The sequence below is a fragment of the Acomys minous genome (assembly GCF_964271855.1).
Source record: "Acomys minous genome assembly, chromosome: 15".
NCBI classification, from domain to species: domain Eukaryota; kingdom Metazoa; phylum Chordata; class Mammalia; order Rodentia; family Muridae; genus Acomys; species Acomys minous.
This window is the reverse complement of record NC_140497.1, coordinates 31167634-31181357: the sequence shown is the minus strand read 5'-3', so window position 1 is coordinate 31181357 and position 13724 is coordinate 31167634. Positions and strand designations below refer to the sequence as shown.

Here is a 13724-nt window from a genome sequence, read left to right as displayed (position 1 = left end):
TTATCATTGCCTTTTTATATTTGTCTACTTATCTGTCTTTGGCTCAGAGTGTGATGTTTTAAAGAATTATATTAATATGCTTTTATCTGATCGTTTGTGCAACTTTTACACTTTATCGTCTACTGTATTTGCTATGTGGTTTGGTGTGTAGATCCCCGTGACTACTGTCTGCTCACTGAAGACTGTGACAATTAACAGCACTGCAGATTCTTTGCCTTATAGAATGTAGCTTGAATTCTTTGGTGTAGAGTATCAACAATAACACCCTTGCTCTTCTGTTGTTCTGTTTTAGCTGATAGAATTCTAGCCCATCCCTTATAGCTGCTTTAAATCACTGAATGGCATTTGATATTTTCGGCGTGATTTTCACTTACAAGCAAGGTAGGTTCACTAACACTTATTAATGCCACTGCTATTGGTATTCTCAATTATGACATGGTTTTATTCCCTCCTTTTTGTCACAATTCCTACAACATAACGTACAAATATAATTCTTCTACCCATGACCCTATCCTGTTAACTGCTAGATCTTCAGCTATGAATACTCAGTCACTTTTCCAGTGATTTCTATGCTGTTTCCTGTTAGGTGAAGTGGGTCGTCAAGTAAGGAGCACAGGATGGCCACTTGTGTGCTGCATCCCTTACATGCGACATGTTCAGACATGTGCCTTGACAGCTGAGGAGTAGCTAGACAAGATACGTCATTCCTGAGCCACACTTTCCTGAAAACACTGCTGTTCTTTCGATTGTGTTCTTTCTGTATTGTTTTAAATATTTGCTTATCTATGCATGAGCTGGTCAGTTAAAGTGCTTGACATGTGGTAAGAGGACCAGACTTCAGTCGCCAGGATCCAGAGGGTGCTGGGTGGACAGCAGTGGCTCACTCTGATCACTGCATTGGAATGTGGAGACAGGATCTCCAGCACAGTAAGGCCGGGGAAACTATCCAGGTTGGGAAACTCAGGGTTTGCTTGAGAGACTCTGCCTCACTGAGTAAGTGCAAGAAAGAGCTATCAAGAAGGAGTTTCTCTATCAACCTCAAATCCTTAAGCACAGGCACACCCACTTGTAAGTGCACCACCTGACACCTGTGCACCCACACACATGTCAACACGCTCACAAACACTATACATTATACACATGGGAAAAAAGGAAAAAAATAAATTTCTTCAGTGTATGTTTTTTAATTTGCATACAATTTCACTTTTCCTGCTTAGAAATTCTGGAAATTTGGGATATTACTATTAATGCCTAATTGTTGAAAACTATGAACATCTAGGTCATTTTCCTAGAACTTAACCATTTTTAATATGTGTAATCAGATTGTTGTTTAATTTCTGGAAATGGTTTCAGATATTGGTTAAGTACTGACTCTGTCTAGTGGTTTTGGTTTTCTTCTTCAGACTTCAGACTGCATGAGTGGTGGACCTTTTTTTTTTTTTTTTTAGATTTATTTATTATTTATACAGTATTTGAGCCAGCAGGCCAGGAGAGACAGCCGTGGGTGCTGGGAACCGAACTTTTATATTTTTGGTTGTGAGCCTAGCCTTTAACACCTGAGCCACGACCTTCTTATTCTTCTTGATCTTAGCTTGCTTACTTGTGTGAACTTTATTTGTTGTTTATCTGTTTTTCTTTAAGGCTTCTGAAGTTTGTTTTTGTTTTGGGGTTTTGTTTGTTTGTTTAATTCACATATCTGTGGGTCCTTTCCATTTAGTATTCATTTATAATATAATCTTATGTTCTACTTCTTTCTTTGCAAATCTAATTGATATGTTTATCTTTCCTTCATCTGTGAAAAAGATTTACCTATGTTCCTGGTTCAAACTCCTTTGTTCTGGCTGTTATGATCTGTCATTGCTATTTCATGTTTTATATTCCTGAGTGGTTTTTTGGTTTGTTTTTTGTTGTTATTGTTGTTGTTGTTGTTGTTGTTGTTGTTGTTGTTGTTTTGAGAGTGCGTAATTCAACTTGGAGTGTTGAAGTATAGTTTTACGAGTGACTTTTAACCAACTCAAACATTTTTATTGTCACTTCCTGGTTTTTACTCCGTTATTGCAATCTGATTGTTCTTTCATCCTATTCATCTCACAGGAAAAGGCCTCTCAGCTCAGAGAACCTGTGTCTAAAAGTGTGTCCTATGGATGAATAATGGCACGGGTTGCTCAGTAATAGACTGAGCTTTAATAAAATATTTAAACTTTCTCAATCCTTATCTCCATCACTATCTTGTGACCAGTGCGTCTCATTTGCACATATCTGATTCTCTGGAAGCAACCTATTTCTGAGGCTTCCATCCTGTTACTTTGGAGCCCTTTCTCCCGTGATGATTCTCTGAATTGTCTAATTCTGTGCTTTGTATTTGGCATTTGATATTAATATTTTTCTTGGGGGTTTTTCTCCCATCATTCATATAGACCATAAACTTCTGTTTACTATTGGGTTATGTGTATTTATGAGACAGAGTCTCAAGTAGCCATACCTGACCTTGAACTCCTGATTAATTGACCTTTCTGTCTCCCAAGGGCATGTCTTAACATCTTTTTTTTTATAATTTGAAGATTGTATTCTCTATTTAATAATTGTTTTTTAGGTTATATACAAAATAAAAAGACTTGTCCTTAGTCATCAGGGAAATGCAAATCAAAACAACTCTGAGATTCCATCTTACACCATCAGAATGGCTAAGATCAAAAATTCAAGCAACACCACATGCTGGCGAGGATGTGGAGAGAGAGGAACCCTCCTTCATTGCTGGTGGGAATGCAAACTAGTACAGCCACTTTGGAAATCTATCTGGTGCTATCTCAGAAAACTGGGAATAGGGCTTCCCCAAGACCCAGCTATTCCACTCCTTGGAATATACTCAGAAGATGCTCCAGCACACAACAAGAAAATTTGCTCAACCATGTTCATAGCGGCCTTATTCACAATAGCCAGAACATGGAAACAGCCTAAGTGTCCCTCAGTAGAAGAATGGATGAAGAAACTGTGGTACATATACACTATGGAATACTATTCAGCTATTAAAAACAAGGAATTCCCGAAATTTGTGGATAAATGGATTGAGCTAGAAATCATCATAATGAGTGAGTTAACCCAAAAGCAGAGACTCAGATGGTATATATTCACTTATATCTGCATACTAGCCCAAGGGGCATGTCCTATGAAATTCTTCACTAACCAGGAAACTAGGACAGAGGGGAGGACATCCTATTGGGACTCTAGATGAGAGAATCATGGGAGAATGGCAAAGTTGAAGGATCCAGAGGATCCTAGAAACCTACAAGATGAACATTCTGATAGGCAGATTTGGGCCCAGGGGTCCCGCTCAAACTTGGCACCAGCCAAGGACAATACAGGCCATAAACTTTAAACCCCTACCCAGATCTAGCCAAGGGACAGGACATTCTCCACAGCTGAGTGGAGAGTGACGTCTGACTTTCACACGTACTCTGATGCCTCATATTTGACCAAGTCCCCTGAATGGGGAGACCTGGTGGCACTCAGAGAAAGAATAGGAGGCTACCAAGAAGAGACTTGATACCCTATGAGCATATTAAGGGGGAGGAAGTCCCCTCAGTCACAGTCATAGGGGAGGGGAGTAAGGGGAAAATGGGAAGGAGGGAGGAATGGGAGGATACAAGGGAGGGGATAACTATTGAGATGTAATATGAATAAATTAATAAAATTTTTAAAAAAAGAAAACAAGAAAACACACCTACAAAAAAATAAAAAATAAATAAATAAATAAAAGGGATTTGTAATGGTACTTTTGGTTTATTTGTTTGCTTTTATTTTTATTTCTTAAATATAATCTCAAAATTTAAAGTTGAAAGTCCAGATTCACCTACTTAAAATAAGGGATCAAACTTAGGATCAGTAAGTAGTTTTGAATTATGTTGACAGTATGTGTCTTTGCTATCACACGAAGAAAGTGGTGCTGTATTGTGTGAGCATTCCTTCAACAATCAACCCAGTTTCCTGATGAGAATAACATCAGACAGATGCCAATAGAAGAGCATTCTATAATGGGCCCTTGGTAGTGCCCTCAAACTTCCAAGTCATAAAAATAAGAAAAGTATGAAAAACTGTCATAGCCAAGAAGAGCTCAAGACAAGAAAACCAAACTGAATGTGGCATCAGAAGTGGAATGAAGAAGGGAATAAAGGAAATCAGTTTAGTTTTTTTTTTAAACCTGAACAAAGCATAGACCAGTCAACAATGAGATGTCAAATTTTGGTTCATTAGTTATTAACAGAAAATAATTGTAATAATGCAAGATGTTTATAGTGGAAACTGGGAATATGAAATTGCTGTCATTATAATTGCCTTAATTTTATTTTACTAAATCTAAAGATTTTCTTTTCTAATAATATCTGATTTAAAATAACAATAACATAAATAAGCAATCAGAAAAACACCTTTTAGCAATTAAAAAATTATATTTTAAAGGTTACACATGTTTTTTATGAAGGTTTAATGCCTAGGAAATCGATTGTTGATTCATGGGTAAATTAATTACCAATAATTTCTTTATTTTTCTACAAAAGTAAATTCAGGACTCCAGACATCAATAGACACTTATTTCTGGAACTTTTAACTGTTTTTTAAATCAGAGAACTATAAACTATTTTTAGAGGAGGAACCAAGTATATTATACCTCTGGATCTCATTTCTGAGTGAAGGTAATTTTCAATAGCGTTAAAATCTCTGTTAAATGTGAAGATAAGAATATCATATTAAAAGGTGTTTATGAAATCATTTACGGAAATAAGATTAAGTACAATGAAGAAAGAATTTCATGTATAATGTGTCTGGATGCATAAATCTTTGCTGCTTTGAGGAATTTTCTTTCCATTCTGCAATAAAATTACAATTCTATTAGATTGTAGAGTACAGGCTTTTGCCTGATATTTTAAGTAGTTATTGTGTGACATTCTCTCTGTGCAATCATATTTAAAGTAGTGAATCCTTTTTTACATATAATATATAAATCATTTCAATTATCTTTTGTAGAAAATTCTTCCATAAAAGCGGGGTGAGGTGAATGAGATGATTCAGTAGGTAAAGGCGCTCATCTCTAAGCCTGAAGAGGTGGCCCAATCCACACAGCCCACATACTGCAAGAATATCAGTTCCCACAAGCCGTCCTGTGGCCCCTACCCTGCTGCCATGGCACACACTCCTACATACCCACATACCCTAAAATCTTAACTTGGCATAACGCAGGAATATATAACATTTCTCAAAAGGTAAGAATATAAGTTTATGAGGGTGTCCATTTGAGTGTGTTCTCATCAGTGTTCTAACTGTGGCTAACCATCCTGATTGAAGTAATCTTTAGTAAGGACACACAATGTTATGTTCAACTTAAACTGAAATTTAAGAGGATTTAAACTTAGAAAATAAATGAATGTATAGAAAGAAGTCTAAAGCAGCTATGGATTTGCATTCTCTTCAAATAATCAAACTGAGAACCAGCAAAAGTTTTTTAAAATGTCATTAATGGTCATTTGTACTTTTCAATTCTATGGGAAAACCCCGTTCATCTTTTGTTCCTCAGTATCCAAAAATGGCATTGACATAGCTTACAGATTTCAATGATATGGACCATCTGTGCCACATGATAAAATAGAAGTAATGATTTACTGCTGTGCTTTTTAAATATGAAAAAAAAAAAAGGAGCTCAGGTTTGCATCAGAGAGCAAAACCAAATTAATTATACACAGAAAGAACAACAAAAAACCACAGTCTTTCCCACAATGTAATGAAAAAGAGGTGTGTCTCATCTGAGAGTCATTCACATCAAATTAAAGTCAGAATGGCAGATTGTAATAGTAAAATGAATTTTGAAGTAAAAGCTCAAATAAGTGTCTTTAAAAATAATATATTTTTTCATCTGTGTCAAAATCTTCAGTTAAAATTGGGTGTGAATAATCAAATAAAAACTGTATTTACAGCTAGGTTGTGGTAGCCCATGCCAGTAACCCCAGCACTTGTACAAAATCAAAAGTAGTCTGGACTACAAAAATGGACCCTGTCTCAAAACAATGTCCTACTTGAAAAGTACCAAATATTCTGGAAAGATAGAAAACTGTTAATTGTCTCGGAGGAATTATCCTTTCAAAGGCCACATGATGATTAGTTAGCTCCTTTGCTACTGACACTAACTTAGGAGGTCCTAGAAATTTAAGAAGTAATATTGAAGACCAGCATTATGTCTTTTCATGAGCCCAAAGACCTTTTAACATTTCAAAGCTTAGGCCTCAGCTGGACAGACTCTCAACTAGCTCATCTAAGTTGAGCGTCTAAGGTGCATGTGTGTACCTTGCCACATCCACCTGTTCTCCTATCCTCCCGTGCCCACAATCACATCTGTCTCCCTGTATCTCCTGATGAAAAGCCCTCCAACTTTTGTCCTTTTCCTTCCCAGAGTTCCTCCCTCTCTCTCAGGAAGTCCCACCTCCAACCTCCCCCTCTCTGCACAGTTAATTGGTCAACCAGATTTTTATTGACAGCTGCTACATCTATACAACACACAAGTTATTTCTCTAGAAGGTAAGGCCTATCTGGACTGCATAGGTCAATGGAAGTGTATCCTCAAGGGTTACATCTTCTCCTGGCCCCATTCTGTTTCTATTTTTCCATCCAGTAGGGAGCTAGTCACCTCTGCCACATGCTTCTGACACCATAGTGTTCAGCCTAAACACATGCCCGGAATCAATGACTATGTAGGCTCTATGTACTAGAAGGCCTGAGGCCATGAGCCAAATCATATCCCTCCTCCTTTAGTTTGCCTATCCTGGTGTTTTGTCCCAACAATAAATCTGACACGATGTGGCTATTTTATTTTTAAATTGGAGGGAAAAAAAAGAGAAAGAGGAAGTGAGAAAGGGAAAGGCAGGAAGGAGAAGTAAAGGGTAAAGGGGTGGAAAGGGAAAATGGTAAAGGGAGGGAGGGAAAGAAGGAAAAAAGAAAGAGTACTTAATTCATTTAAAGACAGAAATGGTTTTATCATAACTTGTTTCTTTAACTTATACGTTTCTCTTTTTTTATTCAGATTCCCCAAACACTTACAAATTTTTAATCAAATCAAATCATGAGACATATAAATGTTAGCTTTTGGACGTCAATGAGCTAGATGAAGCTCAACATTTTTGTTCTGCTCTTTGCATATTTACCTTGAACATGAAGGTGAATTGTTAGTTGGGTGCTGACATCATAATTGCACCCTCTCTAGTTTCCTATAAAAAAAATCACTTATGAGGAAGACCAATCATCCCAGACTTTCAACTTTGTTTGGTGTTTTCTTCTGAATAAGGAGATGAAAATGGAAATGTCATTAGGCTATCTGCTTTGGGGTTGCTTTACCAGATGGGTGCAAACCTCAAGTCTTTGCTATTCCTATGGGGAAAAAAAGAACTGCATCAGCTAAAGGATTGGACTCAGAGCAGTTCTTGAAAGTCAGTATTCTCAAGGCTCTGCAGTCTTAGTTTTTAGCTAAAACTCAAAATACTAACCCTTAATTTACAATGTTTTGGATCTGGATTAAATCAATAGACTAATGAACAAATCTAAAGTCTAGAAGGGTATGGAACCCACAGTAAATGTCTGTAAATACTTGATTACACCAAAGCTGGTATGGAGAGGTCTGTTTCTTGTTAATGTAGATTAGTAGTTTTTAAAGACAAAGGGCCTGATTCCCCCATGGCAAGCCCATACACCTTGGCCTGGTGGGAGGGAGGATGAACATCTAGACTCCTTGTATATAAAATACTCAACTGATATTCAATGAGTTGAGAAATCCCAGCAGTCAACCAAGAAGACTGCATTCTTCCTGATTAAGGCAATTTCTTTTTTTTTCCTTTTATTTTATTATTCTTTAAAATTCTCTTCAAGTAAGAGGGTCCATGAAGAGTAAGTATACTCCCTTTCCCACTAACACACACTATAAGCCTCAACATTAGTAGACCATTTGAACCACATTCAAGGGAGAAAAGGGGCCTTTCTTTCATGGAAGATTACAAACCAATTCTAAAATGCATTTCCTCCCAAAAAAAGTATTTAAAAAGTAAAAATAACCAAGACAATCTTAAATAAGAAAAGAATGGGAGAAGCTGGGCACAATGGCACATACCTGTAATCCCAGCACTCCAGGGATCAGAGGCAGGCAGATCTCTGTGAATTTTAGGTTAGCCTGGTCTACAAAGAGTCAAAGACAGCCTAGGCTACATGGAGAAACACTGTCTCAAAAATAAATTTTAAAAAATTCGAACTTTAAGAAAAATGGTAACTTTATACTTTCAGATTTCAAGACATCCTGTTTAGTTTACAGACAAGTAAAGCAGAACCTAGAAAGAGACTCACAAATATGAGATCACCCAATTTACCAAAATTAATGGCACTGGAGAAATTAGATATCTAACTAACTCTGATAATCATCTCTCATTTTGCATAATGTGTAATGTTAAACAATATAGAATTAAACTATATATCAAGGTGCCAGAATGTTCTAGAACATTAAGTTCCAGAACATTAAGATGGAGTGTCTTACCTTTGTTCTAGAAACAACCACAGAAGCCACTGTCAGAACCACCATAAGCTATCAGCTAAAGGATGTTTTCACTTTCAACATTGAAACACGCTACATTTTATTCTTTGTATATCTTTGCAAAATTAAATATGTAATGGTGTCTATAATAAAAAGTAGGTAGTGTACAAAAATTAATATAAAAAAGAGTATAGTAATGTTGGTTCAGTTACAAGATTTGAGAAGCTATGCAATGCTGAAACTTAAATCCTATTATTAAGTAACTGTGCCTACATAAATTTGAAATAAAATATTTTTGCTGAATTTTCATTATTTTTCAAAAAAACCTCATGCTTTAAGAATATAAATCCTTATTAGATTGTTTGGGCCTAAATACTTAAAGAAAACTCTTATACATTTCTTTTTATCTTAGCAGGTCTTCTAAAAATTGGGGAATATTAAAGTTTTAGTAGACCAAGAAATTATGGAAAGCTTTAGGAAAAGAGTTGTGAAAATAAAATATTCATGACCTTCAAGTAAGCAAAGTTTCTTATACAAAAATAATATACACTAAACATAAAGCATATTCAATAAAATATACTCTCTTTAAATTAAGAAGAAATATGTATACAAGGCATTAAATAACTGAAAAAGCTAACAGCATGGTTGCAAATAAAATTCACAATATACCCACCTAAAAGCAAATTCATACAGGAAAATGTAAAGACCCTTTACAAATCAATTAGAGCAATAACTCAATCTTTTTCAATGGACAAAGAACCTCAACAGACACTTGAGCAAAACAATTGCCAGAATGGTCAGTGGGCGTGGTCAGATTCATTTTTCATGTCAGTATCAGTTTCACCAATAGTAACACCACCTCTCAAATTGCTTAACGTGCCTCACTGTTTCCACTTCATTACTGGGTTTTCAGAGGAATGATCAAACATGTCAGAATATAACTCCCTTTAAGTGTTTCAAAATTAAAATCAGTCAAGATAAGGTTGAAATTCATAACATATTTTGCTACCCCAAATTCCTGGAACGTGATAATTTTATGGAAATTGTACACTTTCTCTTTGAGAGGCTAACATCTTTTTCCCTTCTTTCCTTCTATTTATTTATTTGTCTGTTTATCTCTGTGTGTGTGTGTGTGTGTGTGTGTGTGTGTGTGTGTGTGTGTGTGATGTATATTTGTGACATTGCGTGTGCCACAGAGGCACATTTGATAGTTAAAGAACAGCTCCGTGGGTCAGTTCTCTCCTTCTGCCTTTACTGTAGCTCCAGGGTTTGAACTCAGACCATCAGGCTTGTATAGCAGGAGATGCTACCTACTAAGCCATCTCACAGGCTGCTCTATTTAACTGACTTTTACATTTTATTTTACTCATTATTGAAATTATGATATAATGACATCATTTTCTCCTTCCCTCCAAATTCTCTCTATATACATAGTGTGTGTGTTCCCAAATACACAAAATATGATCTACTCAATCTGTATAATGTTACTGGTATGTATGTTTCTCATAGATACAAGCTCAGGCCTGAACATTTGGTGCTGAAAAATGAGTGGTGTGTTTCTCCCTGGGGAAGATTATTTCTCCTGTCCTCAACATTTCTTAGTTCGTTCTGTAGGATTTAGGCCTCTTGGGATTTCCTCTGTCAATGGTAACACGTTTATGCTTTTGTCCTCGTTTAACTCAAGTTTAAGCAGTCATGTTGGAAAGACTTTATGGTAATAGCTTCTGACATTACTATGAGACACAATCACATAGAAAATTTCCTGTTCCTCTGTATCTTATAAACATGTCCATGCCCATTTCCACAATGATCCCTGAGCCTTAGGTACAGGAGCTGTTTTGTACATGTATCCCTTGGAACAAGGCTCCACACTCTGTATTTTGGTTGGTTTCATTTTCTGTAATGGTCTCTGTTTATTACAAAGAGAAGTTTCCTTGATGAAGGGAGAAGACTACCCTTATAAGAAAAATAATTTTGAATATAGATAGGGATTGTGCTGGTTTGATAAATTGGTAGATGTAGGACCCATTATTTCACCAACCCCGAGTAGTTGGTTAGATTTCTAGAACTCGACATAATTTGTCTCTTGTTGAACAGATCTTAAGTCTAAACTGAGAGCTATTGGTTACTGCTAAGGTTAAGTGTGCCACTATTGCACCCTTAGGTTAATTGTGCAAGGTGAATCATTCTTGTGATACATGATCCCCGGAGCTGTGTACGACTATTCTTTGCTTTTCTCCTTTTAAAGCTTGTATGGCTTCTTCTGGTGCCATGAAAGTTAGTCCTCAGGGAGGAGGCTTGCAGGTCAGTACTTCAGGGGCTGCTGGGCCCTGGCATCTTCAGCGATAGGGATTTACCTTCCATCTACCAGGTGTAACTAAGGACAATAACAATAGCCTGCAATGTTTGGGGGAGTCTCTTGGAAAACTCCAACTAACAAGTCAAAAGAAGACTTTTCATTACTGGTGTTAGTGTTTTTGTTAGTTGGTCTTTGGACTCTTGGAGGAAGAATTGTCAGCCAACATGAATGAATTTTATTTGTATATTTATGTACATCGTTGTGTGAAATACAATTTTCTTTGGGTATATAGTTAATAGTATGATTCCTTATGACCTTTTCAGACATCTTTACTGTTATTTTACCTTCCTACCTCCTATATTTATTTGATCCCTCCCTAATAAGGGCACTACTATTTTTCCCATTTCATTTCCCTGAACGGATCATTTATACTCCACTATTCTTCCTTTTGCCACTTCCCAAACCTCTTAACCCATCAACTATCTCTTTTTACTCTTCTGGTTTTGCATTTACTTAAGAATATGTACTAACATGTGAATATTTGAATCTAAGAGCCACAGATAAAAAGGAACATGGGACAATTTTCTTTCCAGATATAAGCCATGTCACTCAATATGGCATTTCTAATCCATCTATTTACCTGCAATTTCCATGATTTCTGATCTTTTAAACAGATAAATAGTATACAGTAGTGTATGTGTGTGTGCCACATTTTCATTTTCCATTTGTAAAAGGGGGATTAAGGTTGTTTCCATTTCCTAGCAATTGTGAATAAAATAGCAATGAACATGGCTGAGAAAATACCTAAGAAGTAAGATATCAAGTCCTATAGGCATATGCCAAAGAGTGGTAGAGCTATGCTTCAGAGATGTAATTAAAGGTTTTTGAGAATTGTTCAGACTGATTTTTATAGCGGCTGCACCTGTTGACAATTCCACCAATAGTGGATGAGGGTTCCCTTTTCCCCACAACTTCATCTGCATTTGTTGTCAGTTGTTTTATTGACATTTATTATTCTGAGTGAGGTAAGATGAAATCTCAAAATTGTCTTGATTTGTATATCTATAATTGCTAGGGACAATGAACTTTTTCTTTTCTTTTTTTTTTTTTTAGATATTTTTAGCCATTTTTTTCTTGTTTTGAGATTCTCTGTCCAAGTCCTTTACCAATTTATCACATGGGTCATTTATTTTTGACTCTTTGTTTTTGAGTCCCTTATATTAATCATCTGTCAGATGTATTCTGCTTAATTATTTAATAAGAGAAATGCAATTTAAAATCTCAGTAGGTTCCCATTATTCACTCACCAGAATGCCTAAAATGAACAGGATTGTTAATGCCAAGCCTAGCAGAGAATTTTCTATATAAGCTCTAAAATATGCCTGGGAGTGACACACTTGGCTTGAACATCTCGAAAAACTGTGGACAACATGTGAGAAAAATAATATATACTACATACATTATAGCTTTCCGGTTCTACTCTTTGAAACATACACAAAAAGTCAACATTTTGAGTCCAGCAGAATATATCTTCAAATATATTTATAGCGTCCTTATTCATAACACCAAGGAATAGTTTGTGTTATGTAATGATTTGTTTTTAGTTTGGTTGAAGCATGCCTAGAAAAAGGGAACATAAACCATGGTAGTCACACTGTACAGAAGATTGATAGAAAATCTTATAACACTGTAGAAAAGTTGAGGATGTTAAAGATGTTAAGGGGTTGGGACTTAAGTTATCATGTATGTATGTGTGTGAGAGAGAGGGGGGGTATATGAGGTGTGTGTGTATATGTTGTATGTATAAGGTATTATGTGATGTATGGTGGTTGGGAGGTTGACATAGTGAGGAAGTAAAACCAAGGTATAACACAGAAGTGTGTGGATCACATGTCCCAAATAGGTAAATGTGCTGAAGCCAGGCCATCAGAGAAGTTCAGAGGTGGCAAGGAGCTCAATCAGCAGGTAAGGGATTATGGACCTATGGTTTTATGCTTAGATTGTCCATGTGTGTTACTCCTTAGGTTTTCCTATAGAGCTTTTAAATTTACTAATTCTTAAAAAAAAAAAAAGACTTGTGAAATGGATCTTACATACTTCTAATGTTAACAATTAGGATTCATCATGGTGGAACAATAGATGTGTTGACATTTGGGTCCTTGAGATGTGAAGCAATTGAGCTAGATCTCAGAATCAACCACATGCATGTGTTTTATGTAGGCCAAAATGATAGGTTTTCGTAAACAAATTTATAACACAGATTAAAACCTAAACACATCAATAAGGGACTGGTAATAATGGTTAGCGCCCTCAGGGAGTAGGAAAGAGAAATACTATCTACAGATTCACACCAAAATGATTCACACAGTACACACTCCAATTCCACTAGTATGGTGCTCAGATTGGAAAGCTAATTGAAGACTATCAAGTTCAGAATAGCAACTACCTTGCAAGGGGCACTTGAGAGTCTGAAAGAGCCTATTCATACTACAAACTTTTTGCCTCTCTTCATCTGGGTGGAGGTTAGCTATTCTACATGTCTGTGAATTCCATTGATTTGCTACTTTATACAGTTTGTGTATATTATATTTCAATGAGAACATAATCAGAACTGAATTTTATTGATATAATGAAGCAATTATTAAATGGTCAAACTATTACACAACCTGACTACTATATCTCTTAGGAAAGAGATACTCAGCCTAACATACTTTAAGGTAGGTATTTACAGATTTTTTTTAAAAATTCTATATTTATGTTTCCTGTGTCTGTGTGTCTGTGTGTGTGTGTGTGTGTGTGTGTGTGTGTGTGTACATGTGTGCATATGAGAGAGAGAGAGAGAGAGAGAGAGAGAGAGAGAGAGAGAGAGAG

General features: G+C 36.1%; 1 long non-coding RNA gene across 2 annotated transcripts in view; it reads right to left on the bottom strand.

The window, feature by feature from the left end:
- The window catches only part of LOC311584742, a 609662-nt gene that overhangs the window by 252109 nt on the left and 343829 nt on the right, over positions 1–13724 (bottom strand). The window contains exon 1 of one of the 2 annotated variants that reach the window (XR_014774991.1): positions 7185–7253. The exons of the other annotated variant lie outside the window; for it this stretch is intronic. This is a non-coding gene — a long non-coding RNA (uncharacterized lncRNA). Of the gene's footprint in view, positions 1–7184; positions 7254–13724 lie in introns of those variants that run through there. 2 annotated transcript variants of the gene reach the window in all.